We start from the raw sequence: 12,458 nt of genomic DNA, 5'->3' as shown, positions 1-12,458 counted from the left end.
ACTTAAAATATTTCCAAATACATTTTCCCATTGTATGCTCAAGACATTTCTTGCCAGCAAATGGAGTCCTCTTCCCCCTCCTCTTGTGGCACTGAAAGCCTGAATGGGAAGGACTGATCCCCTGCTCACAGCAGTGCACACTACCACAGCTGAGCATCTGACCCCCCATATGCTATGTTTCTAGGCATTATATACTGCACAGTGACCTTTTGGGGAGCAAAGGGAGGGACAGCAGCCCAAGGGAAATAATTATGTTTTTAAATAGGACTTATATTGCTGGAGCAGGGAAGGACAGTGTTTAAAGGACTCCCTGCACCATCAGGAACCTGGCCACGTATAAGATTGGCAATTGCACTGCTAATGAGACCATTTCTATTGTAATGAGCTCATTACTATTTTTATTGCTATTGTATTTTGCATGTTTCACAAATCATTCAGGGAGCTGCTTTTTATTTCCACTTTCTCTTTCTACCTTGGAAACTCTCAGGGCAATCCCAGTGTCTGCATAACACAGATGAATGAATTAACCCCTGTGGAGAGACCAAGGAGGGGTGGCTGCTCTTAACTGGTCATAGGGGAAGAAGGAGAGAAAGGAGAGGATTGAGTCGTGCCTGGAAACTAATTCAGTAAGGAGTTCCCATGCTGTTCTGAAACCCAGTGACAAGACGTTTTTTATCAATGTTTCTCCTATTCAGGAATGTCTGCATAAAATTAGTCTGTTCCTAAGAAGACACTTGGCATATATATTATGCTCTTTGTCAACCATTTCTTCCAAATGTTGATTTGGATCAGATTTTGTTTCTCTGCCATTTTGCAGTATTTTGCTTTAATAAGCTTTGGATATGATAAGGCAAACAAATTTTGGCTTTGCAGCAATGTTCGAGTTCCCAGTGTTGCTCAACTAGTCTGATTCATGTCCCTTGAGGTCCTCCTTTCCTTTTTTGAGCTCCAAACATATGTGCAGTAGGGCAGTCCCCAGAGACAGCTCTCGCTGGCTTCCAGTGATCCCGTTGGCTTGGATTGCTTTGGCTTCAGCTCCTTACTGTTACTTGCTCCAGTTGGCTTCTCAGTAGTCACTGCCTCAGCTTTAACTCTCAGTGAAGAGCCTATACCCTGGAAATAATCCTCTGCTAACTTTCAGGCTACTTGGCTTCAATGGTGCACCATGAGATGCAACTCAGAGAGGGGATCAAAAGGGGTAACTCCACCGTGACACTATGAAGGTTTCCAGAAACCTCTGAAGTGGAGTGCAAATGACCCATCACTGTGAATCAGCTGCTGGAAAATCATATTGCTATGTCATATTGCTGCCACTAATAGGTGTAAATACTCTAGTTTCTGATGGAGCAGAGAAGACGTTAGGATGCATAGTTATGGAGGTGGTTGAGCCTTGCTCTGAGCTTGTGCTAAAGGCTGCAATTCCATTGATTTGATTAAGAGAGAACATACCTGTGGGTTTGCATCACCTTGGATGTTATTCACTGTAGGACCAGCATGCTTTAACCTTACCAGACAGGTGAGAGGTATCCAGTGTGGACATGGCTATCTGCCAGACTGGATTCTTCATCAAAATAACAGACCTTTGCCTTTAGCCCTTAGTAAGGAAGAAGACTATGCCTGTATCTGACTTCAGAAAAGGATTTATCTGTGCATGACACTTTCAGACCCATTTTTTTTCTTCCCCTTACAATTCAGACATATTCTGCAAGTCATGTGCAAAGTCCAAGAACTGCTTAAGAAAATGAATTGCCTCCAAAGAACACTAACTAAAAAATGTATGTGCACATCTGCTTGTTGTTGGAGCTACCAAGCTACGTTTTGAATCTCAGGTTTGTTATTTTGTTAGTTTGAAGTTGTAACCCTCTGACAAGCTCCTTCTGTCTCACTCATTTCCTCTGTGTCCTCTGGCTGCTGAGACATCATCACTCTTTCAAGCCCAGGGTTAGGGCTGGCCTGTTTTTAATACTCTGTAGACTTTGGTGACATCTGGCAGTAGTACTGCCAGCTGTTGCAGAGAAGATAAAGAAGAAAACAAGACATTGGAGTTAAAAAAAAATAATAAAATCAGGCGACAGGGTGTGTTCAAACACTCAGTCCCACAAATTTATATTGAAAGAAAATTTGGATGCAAAACTTCTGTGCCTTTCAGATGAATCTTCCACTACCTTGCTTGGATAGCTCACAAAGGGCACAGGAGATAGAAATAATATAAATATGCAGAGAGACAGAAGTACCTGCTGTATGTCCTTCAGGAATTGAATAATTATTTTAGTGAACCTAGAGCCTTTTTCCCCAGCACCTGAGAAATGTCTCTGTGTTGTTGTTCTTTTGTGAGCTTTGTGCTGCGCTGGTATTTTATGTTTAATAACGTATGGAGTGATGGGAGAATTAGCAAGAATTTTTCTTCTGGCAAGATTATGTACATCATCTGCCTTTGACTGGATGTAACAAATGTCTTTTCTGCATTTTGTGTCTGTGGGTGTTTTGGGGTTTGTGACAAACTGCTCTGGGATTCGAGTGAGGCACAAACCAGCAGGAGTCAGCTGAGGTTGGTTCCTTCCTTAGGAAGTTGTGAGAAGGGGAAGGAAGGAGAGGGGATCAAACTGGTGCCCTTTAAACCTGTACAACCAAAATCTCAACGAAATTCCCCAAAATCATGCAAATAGTCATCTGTCAGTCTCTCTGCCATAGAGCTGCTACAAGCTTCAAAAAGGAGCTTTTTCTCTTCCAGCTACCTGAGTCTGGTGCCTCTTGGTGGGTTCCCATCAACTCATTAGTACTTTGCAAGCCAGGGCTGGATACCAAGGTCACTGTATGATACTCATACAACTTATCTCTCATTACAGGTTGATAACAGCTATAATACAGAAAATGCAAAGAAAGAATTCAGGATGTTTTGGGGTTTTTTTTTCAGAAACTGGCAAGTGTTTATGTGACTGCTATAGCAAGAACCTCAGTGTTTGATCCTGTCTGGAATCTAGAAGGATGGGGTAACAATGTCGAGCACATCTTTTGCAAACCGCAAGACGGCTTTGGTAAAGGACATGTCAAAGCAGGAAACCAGTACGGAAAAAAACCCGCGTTAGTGGATGCTGGGTAAATCTTCCTTTCCACTATTTCTTTGTATATTTATTATAGTTATTACCAAAAGTCCCTGAGTTATCCAGTCCCTGGGGTTCAATACATCTCACATTGCAACTTAACTGAAATGCTTGTACCACACAGGACACAGGACGCAGGAGTGATGCAGGGGATTAAAGTGACAGGGTGGCCAGCATATAAAATAGTCAAGAATTCCAATAACTTGATGACAGATGAACTTTATTTTTAGAATGTGATTGTCGGGCGATGATTGAGTAGTGCTGTGTCCAGTTAGCTCTGATGGGCCCAGTAAAACAATGGTGAAGACACTGACAAACTGATGTCATTGCTGACTGAAGACAATATTCTGGTCCTATATGGCATCTCTGACATGCAATGATCTGAGTGTCATCTTTTGCTCATTTTTTTATGGCTCATTTATCTTTTTTCTGGTTCTTTTGCCTCTGAGCTCATGACAGAAGGAGGATAAAATGTCACCCTAGGATACTCCTGTGATAGTCCCTATTGTGCTTTTCTTTTTCCTTTGAAAGAATGAAAGCATTTAACAGAACTAAGGTATTACTCAATGACTGCCATAAGAGAGAGCTCAAAAACCAGGCTAAGCACCAACATCAGTGAGTGCTAGTGGGCGTTGATTCTAAACACTCCTTATGAATACGAGGGCAAATGAAGATGACAAGAACAACCATATTTTTGCAAAGTCAGTGCCCCCTGTGTTTTTGCACAGTTTGTTTTCTTTCCTTTCATTGTCAGTGAGGGAATATTTTGTTTTCTCTGTTCCTCTAAATTACAGTTGCGATTCAGCTGTTATATCAATTTGGATTTGGGACAGTAGAAAATTGCTGTGCATTAATGCTTATTGGACTTGACCTGATGACCCATTATTTTGCAGAAGATGGTTTACAGCTTTCATTCATGACCTGGACTGGCCTAATTATTGCAATTCTAAGAGAAGCAGTAGTGTAGTTAGGGTCCTAGTTTACATTTGTTTGTTCCTTTTCTGTAGGTCCTCAGCAATGAAGAAATATTGCAGTGCAGCATTTCTCTGAATTACTCTGCCACCTATGTCGAATCAGAGCATCAAAGATATAAATCTTCCATAAACCTTTGGCCTCATTTCAGTCAGTTTATGTGTTAGCTGAAGTACATTCAGCAGCAAATTGCACTGGAACCTGTTCTTTTGGATTGTCTATTTGTGCAATGCAAGGTGATATGAATTTGAATTCACATCAATGATCTTGGCACGTTTGCCATAGGTAATTATATGCAGACATATGTCTTCCTCTAGAACATATCTATGGATGGTCTGCAAACAAATCTGAAGTTTACACCCTACAGGTAAGTTTTTTTAAACATGGCCCTATGCATATGGCCTCTACATTTTGCATGCTTAATTCAGCTACAAAATCAAACATGTCTTGAGTCCCCCCAGACAAAACCACCTCTCCAAATTGACTCATACTGTGATATTAAGTCACACTGTTGAATCTCCTAGCTAGCCAACTGTGCTGTTTAATTAGGGTGCCTTTCCAAATCACCTTCAATAGCAGCATTGTAACATATGGGTTGAGATTTAGCCATACGGTCCAAACATAGAAACAAAGCACACCACTAATTGTCTGAACACACAGAGAACCACAGCACACAGGCAGTGCACTCAGATAGGCAGAGATAGGAAGACATGTCCTGTTTTGTAGGAACAGCGTATTTATGTATTTTTTATATAATTTATACATTTATAATGAACAGCAGTGTTTTATTGCTGGAGAGAGATATTCAGAGTTTAAAATCTACCTGCATTGCTCACTAATCTACTTGACTTGGGCTATCCTGGGAAATACAGTGCTGCCCTTGAACTAAGCTCCAAATCACTGAAGGAAGGACGGACACACAGCAAAGGTTTTACTCTGGGTGGGCCTTTTCCAAAGGATGCAGTTTCCTTCTACTTAGAGTTTCAACTGAATAAGTGCTGCCAGGTTGCAAATAATCGTTGTCTTTTCCTGTATTCATGGCAGACCAAAGCCTACAACCCTCTGCAAACCACAGGCTGCACTTACTTGTAAACACACCTTGAAAGTGGATGGTTTATCCAACAAGGGAAAAATAACCCTCAAGCAGAACATTTCCTTTCCTTTTTTATGCATAGGCAACCATTTATTTTCTTCCAATATGTAAGACCAAAAGACTGCAGTCCAGTCAGTCACTTTGATAGGACAACTTAGCGAACAGGTAGTGATGTCAAAAGAGAAGAAGCTGTCACTTCAGTTAGATTAATGGTAGTTTTATAAAGAACACGGAGCTGTATGAACCACTAAGGTACATAGATCAAAAAACACATTAATCTGAGCAGGTACCAGTCTAGTTTCAGGGATGATTTGTGTGCAATACACAATCAGCTTTGAGATTAAGAAAATATGTATTACTTATTTATATGGGTTATGGTTATCAAAGAAGTCTGAGGGTGTTTCAGTGAGGCTGTGTGTCAGTAAATGCCTGTAAAAATCTTTTCCTGATTTATTAATTTGAAATAGTGTCGAGAGGTAGTAGTCAAAGTCAAGGGCCATTTCTTGTTAAGCGTTTCTAGAGCTCCCTGGTAATGATGCTAAGAACAAATATCTCCTTAACGTTACTTACTTTTTACTATGACAACATAAACTGGTTTTCCCGAGACAGGAAAAGTTAATCAGAGTTTTAACATCAAATAATTAATCTTATCTTAGAGGTGTTCATCAGACTCCTTCACTTTAAACTTGTATTGGAAAGGGATGCCATGACTCTTAAAATCAGACCCTGAGTAAAAATCTGGGATTGCACTTGAGACATTTGCTTTGGAAATCTCTGTGTATTCATCAAAGATTTTTCCCTGTTTCAACATTGGTGTCCTTATCTGGACTAAGCTGAAGACAGTAAAAACGTCCCAATTTCAAATTCTCCAAATAACTCCCTCTCTTTGTTTTCCGTTTGCCATTAAACACAAACAGAAGTAGAATAGGGGCAAAGAAACCAATCCAAGCTGGAAAGTTTGGCCTTTCAAGGAAGATTAAATTCTGTTTACCTGTAAGGCTGCCAACTGTCCCACATTCAAAGGGCTGTGGGAACCACTGAGACTTTGGGGCTAGAAATCTCAAATCCCCTTTTACCAGAAAAATAGACTGCATCACATGCAGACCTCACTTGCATGGGAAGTTTGCTCTAGCCTTCAGTCTCCTGGGACAGGCAAGGAAAGTATTTTGCATGTGGCCCTGAGAAAGAGAAAGCCCAGCAGGAACAGAGACTCCAGGGACAAAGGATCTCTCCCGTCCAGGTAAGAAGGAAACTTTTAGTCAGTTTTATGGGGAAAAAAACCCAACAACTATTTTTCCTCTCCTTATTGCCCTGGAGCAGAGAAACCAGGATTTCCCTATTCTTTTCTTAGGTATTTTTTCAGATAAACCCATCTTTCTCCCTTTTGCAATCCTATTGGTGAGCTTCATTTGGCCAAGCAGGAGTTCAAGGTGTGCCATGGGGCTCAGGGGGAGGAAAAAGGGAAGAAATCCTTCCATGAAAAAGAAAGCAAGCAACAGGACTTCATCCAAGGAGTTCTCAGAATCCAGAAAGCATATGGTGATTGAGTTCTGTATCAGTTCTTCTGAAGGATATCAAAATGAAATTTTTTCCAGGACAAATCTCCATGCCAGCAGTATGGAACTTGAAGGTAGGATACACTGGATGTATTTGACCAGTTAATTACTTGTGATTCAATCCCAGTTTCTTTCAAAAGTAACTAATGTGGGGTGCACATGAAACCATATTTGTTTCCTGCCGTGGCACGTGCTGGGCAAGTTTTTCCTGCTTCAGTTCCTTGGCCACAGGAATTCTACAGTCATCAACAGATGAGGGTCTTAACTTCACATTTTAGTCACTTCATTACCCTTCCCCGACCTTTTCAATCGACATGAGCCAGGAAAGCCTTGTTGAATGTGACTAACATTTAAAACATAGCTGGGTGTTTCACAAGATCCGTAGCTGTGAGCAGGATTTTAGTTCAATTAATAATAGACCCCCACCCACTGACTTGTTTCCACAACCTAATCCAAATTTTAACCCTGTAATGCTGAGGCTGTGGATTTTCTGGCTGATTTTTGTTTTTTTTGCAGTAATGTATTCGTTCAAAGAAAATAGATTTAATCTATAGATCCAAACTGGGATTACTGAAAAAAGGTCATACACACCCCCTCAAATCTGCTCATCCTCACAGTCTCTCATTTCTTTTCGACATCAGCAAAGCCTGAATTTTAATATTATTTGTTATATTTAGGGCAGATGACCTACCCAGTCAGAATCAGGGATTAGGAATTCATTTTGTAAAGCATTATGCAAAAATATAGCAAAAATTTGACCCTGGTTCAGACTCTTTGAGTCCACTTGTATGTAATTGTAAAATCAGGACCAGAATCTGAAGAGAAGAAAATACAATTGATGCTAGCAGACATTTTTGGATTTTCATGGCTTCCCCCCCACCCCCCCCGCCCCGCATGATAGCTTCTGTACACAGAAGCCTTGAGATAGTGGATGGCTCCTTCACGAATTCTGATATTTTGTACCAAACAAGATTACTCAGGAGCAATAAGAATGACCCCAGCTGCTGCTTGCTACTAGAAACCTTTTTAAATGGATAAGGACATAGAGGCACTCAATAATTACAAGGAAAGAAGACGACATGGCTAAAAGTGACCAGTTAATAATCAATTCCTGCTGTGAAAATTTTCGTCCTAGCTATACAGTATGTGTGGAAAAATGAAAAGTGTGTGTAAAAAAAACCAGCATTGCTTCATAAATGGAAAAAAAAAAACAAAGTTCACTCAAAAATGAGTAATGTAGCCAGCATGTTATGAAATCCCACTGTTTTAAAAGAATACCTACTTTAATTGTATCAGTCTTTTAAAATAATTAAGAATGCGAGAATAATCAGTTTTCCTTTCATTGTAGAGCTTTTTGCATATATTTTGAAACATTTTTTTATCTGGTTTTCTTCCACAGCTTCAACTTTCAAGGCCATCTTGTTTTATCAAGATATCATTTGTGACAGCTTTTTTACTATTCTCAGTGGTACAAACAGCATGCAGTGGCTGATCTTTCTTCAGAAGCAGTAAAGGAAGTAAGTGGTGTATACATATAACCTAAAAATAATGGATATTCCTTTCGCATTTTAATTTAGCACTAATTAGCTGATATTTTTCACATATGTATTTAGAACACAAGGAACGGCTCTGGCCTTCTGAGTAGATTTTGTCACTGAATTTCAGGAAATAAAACAACTCTCTAAACCTCAAAAAAAGAGGACAAATGAATGCAATAAATGCTGTAACAAATGAAATTGTGATTTTAAAATTCAGTGATATAGAGCATGACAACAAGACTAAAACATCTCTGAGATATTAAAGAGCCCAGATTGTCCATTGATAGCTGCATACATGAAAAGACAGCACAGAAACCAAATATAAAAATACTGAGATGTTCTGGATTAGTGGAAACAAATCACCCTTTGAGAAGGGAAGGCAACATTTCATGTTCTCAGTGGCTGCCCCCCTGCCATTGATGGAACTGGTGGCTGCAGAGCAACATGCACTTCACAGTATTTCAAACGGACATTGGCGTAAGGTCTTCTGCGTAAGTAGTAACAGATCTCAGCTTTCTCAGCAGTACTTCCAGCTGTGAAATTTATTTTTTTTCCTTCTTTAAATTCACCTGCAACAGCATTGTCCCTGCTTATAGCCAGTTCTTTCCATCCAATACCAATAGAATTGGCTGCAAGAAGGAGCAAGGCTGAAAAGAGAATTGAGAGGATGGTGTCCCAGGGCACACTGCACTACATGTTAGTTGTTCTCTTACCTTCAAAGAGGCAAAGTCAGGAGTAAATGCTTTAGAGCACTGGAAAAGTTACCAAAGCAATAGTATGGAGACTATACCATCATTACAGATCCCCTGTGGACCTAGCTTTTGAAGAAATGATGGCGGGACTGAATAGAAACTGTGGAAAACTTGAGTCAGTTCCCAATGCCAGCAAGGGCTCTGTGATTCACAGGAAAAAAACTCAGCCTTTCTCTGTTCAGTTCCCCATGCATAAAACATAAAACTCTTTGGAGTAGGAGTGACCTCCCATGATTTTTTTTTTGGTGTTGTTTTTCTTAAGGCAGATTTCCCGTTGGTTGAGCCCCTATTATGACAGCAATATGAAATAGTTTGCTCCAGAGCAGTGCATAGACCCAGGTGCTTGTGTTTCCTTGTTCCTAAGACATTTTGAACATTTTACTTTTCTTCAAAGGATGTTTCTTCTTTGAGATGAAGCCATTTGTTTAATGTTTAAGAGTATTTCATATTCTCTGTTTTCTCCCCAGAAAAGCTCTCAATAAGAGGCATGATATAAATATGGCTTGTAAATGAAACATAGGCCTGGATCAATACACTTCTCCTTGCTGCAGGGTAGCATAATAACAGAAAGATGTTCTCATAATTGTTATGAGGACCGGGGATTGTTTCATTTAAGCAAGTGAAATGTGTTGTTAAGTCATCTGATGATATGAGTTGACTCTGAGCTTTCTGTACTTGTGGCAAAATGTCAATATTCCTAAAGCATCTTACAGTTAGCAGCTTCAGAGGACAGGTTATTTGCAAAATAGCCTCCGCATATAATCCAGTGACACATAAATCTGCTGCTCCCTAACTTCTAGCAGTGGCCTTTCCAAATCCGAAGTTAAATGGATTCTACCCCAAGAGCTGAATCGTCACCTAAACTGCAGTGCTTGAGAGATTTGCTGTTACTGAGGAAATTGGTCTCCTACATATTTCTATTGAATAATTTCCCAAGGACCTATCTTCAGTGCATGTTAATACAGTATATTGCAATGTTGTAGCTTCTGGATGGTCTAATAGACATGTAATCTTATTTTAGGAGAAACCCGGATGCTCATAGACCCGGATGCTCTTGTACAGAGCAGTAATTTGCTGTACAAATAGTCCCCCTGAAATCAATAGGAAACCTTGTGCAGGTATTGCTTAGTATATGAAAGTATATTCACACCTCATTAGCTTATACCGATGACTTCAGCAGAGTTACTTCTTGACTTCTATTACGGTAAAGCTCAGGCCTTTTCCTGATGGGCAACATATTTTTTTCTTTGTGTAATAGAAAAACGTGAAAATTGCATTTGAGCATGGTGACTTTCCAATACATTTCAGGTCTCCTTAACCCATGTTCATGAAATCCTGCCTGCTCAAAAGATCTTATTTGCAATTACTCAATTCTATAGTTATTCATACTTGCAGTGAACTCCATGGTACATACAGCACCGCTCTTGCTCCCCCATAGTGAGCTGTTAGCCAATTTTTGTCTTAGATCATTTCAGATAGGAGAGAAAAAAATGGTAAATGATCTATATTTCTTAGTGTAACCATGTTCATTTCTTAGACTGTGCTACCCGTCTCCCGCTTCCCTGAGCTCACTGGAAGCCAGCAGCAGACACCATTTGCCCTGCTCGTACTCTCACCAGCTTCCTTTTGATCTTTCATAATTGCTTTTTTCTCCCTGAAACTTCTACAGATTTATGGATATGGGGTATGCTTTGCTGCTGAACAAGATCGAAGCAGGCATCTCTGAAAGATGTGACCCCAACTTGTCACTGGCTTTCATTTGCGGTAGAGGATGAAAACTGGGGCAGTGACAAGTAGTTACCTCAACAGATGGAGTGAAGATCACCCTTCGCTCTGTTGTTTCCCTTATGTTAGCAGCTCCTGTGCTGAGTATGAGTGGCTTTTCTTTATCATTGCTATTGTACTGTGCAACACAGTTGTCATGTTCAAATGTTATCACAAGTGCCATTCTTGCCATGCCTGGACTATCCACTCATATCAAAGAGGCTTTTCAACACTGATCTGCAAACAATCTCAAATGGGACCTTTCCCTGACCTGTGACAAGCAAGTGCACGTGTTGCCTATCGCATGCTGGGACTTGCAATTGCCTGGGGTGCGATGCTTCAGGATCACCTTGGCCTATCAAGAAGGCCAGTCCCCAGCCGTTTTGCTCTGATAAGTAAGGCCAGGGACCTTGTATAGCAGTCTGACTATTTGTGGATGCACTGCATGGACTCAAACCCATGTGTATGCTCAGCTCTCACCCAGATAAAATAGCCTGTGATGAATTCCACAGTAAGAGCAGTAAAGAGAAGCACTGTGAATAGGGTTTGGAGGACCAGCTCAAATAACTCTAGAGAGCACTTGAAGCAGCCTGTCAAGAAAATGCACTCATGAATGAGTTTCAGAAGGCTCGCTGGCCTGTCTGTTGCTCCTTGTAGCAAACTATTCTCTCCCACGGTGAGTGCTCTGCAGGCAAAAGATGCCAAAGCAGGTCAGGTGCCAAAATCAACCCCTGCTCCCTTTATTCAGTTTGCCAGATACAGCTAAATAATGAACTGCATTCATTTAGTACAAGTCTCTCTTACCTTGTGTTTGATTTGATGTAATAGATGTAATATGATGTAATTTGATGTAATAGATGAAACAGGTGCAAATCGTACTTCATTGTAATCCAATGGTACAGAGAACTCAAAATAATACACTAATAATGAAAGCAGTTTTGGTCATGTACAGATTCAAACCCACTTAAGGAAACTAGATATAAATCTCCTTTTACTTGCATTGGTATGTATATTTTACCCTTATTTATTAGGTAAGACTCACGCTTGTTTGAACTGTCTCTCTTCTATTTATTGTGACTTAGTTCCTTTCCCATAGCTTCAAAGTCTATCGTTATAGAAGGAACTGTTGGACTATCTCTCATTCGGGTAAAGCAGAACATGTTAGGATTTTTGCAGCCCCAGTAAGTTGAAACAACAGTAACTCTCACCCCCCAGCATATATTACCACCAAACATTCAGAAATGTAAATAAAGGAGTTTCACCACATACTGTATAGCAAATGATACTGTGATTTTTTCTGCCAAAATACATGTGATGGAAAACAGAAAGAAATATTGCAAGGAAGATATAAAGAAGCAGAAAATCTTAGGACACAACCTGAATAAATAGTGGCATTGTGGTCTTGCTGAAAGCCAAAACAGAGAGCTTTTTTTTGGCTGAGTGCTGGCTCAGGGAAGCTTGGTGTTGTATATAAAGTACTTTCTCATATTACTTGATTTCTGTGCTAAGAATTAGGATTTTATGTTATTTTCAGATAAACAGAACTACATCAAAGATATCTGACTCTATCATAATTTTTTTTCTTCTTAAGGAAACAACAAAGTTTTGCCTAACCTTTAGGGGCAAAAAGAAGTAATGTTATTGAATACCTCACCATATCAGTTTCCTGGCTTGTTTGATGG

General features: G+C 40.0%; 1 long non-coding RNA gene across 1 annotated transcript; it reads left to right on the top strand.

The window, feature by feature from the left end:
- The first annotated feature begins 1,695 nt into the window (after positions 1 to 1,695).
- On the top strand, positions 1,696 to 11,990 carry LOC148052030 (uncharacterized). The gene is made up of 7 exons (XR_015699208.1): positions 1,696 to 1,829; positions 2,915 to 3,096; positions 4,109 to 4,440; positions 6,084 to 6,406; positions 6,518 to 6,796; positions 8,122 to 8,239; positions 10,682 to 11,990. It is a non-coding gene; the product is annotated as an uncharacterized LOC148052030 (long non-coding RNA).
- The last annotated feature ends 468 nt before the right edge of the window (positions 11,991 to 12,458 follow it).

Source organism: Nipponia nippon, unplaced genomic scaffold (genome assembly GCF_047370975.1).
Source record: "Nipponia nippon isolate SJK-2023a ecotype South Korea unplaced genomic scaffold, ASM4737097v1 scaffold_5, whole genome shotgun sequence".
Lineage (NCBI taxonomy): Eukaryota > Metazoa > Chordata > Aves > Pelecaniformes > Threskiornithidae > Nipponia > Nipponia nippon.
This window is presented reverse-complemented; position numbering and strand designations above follow the sequence as displayed.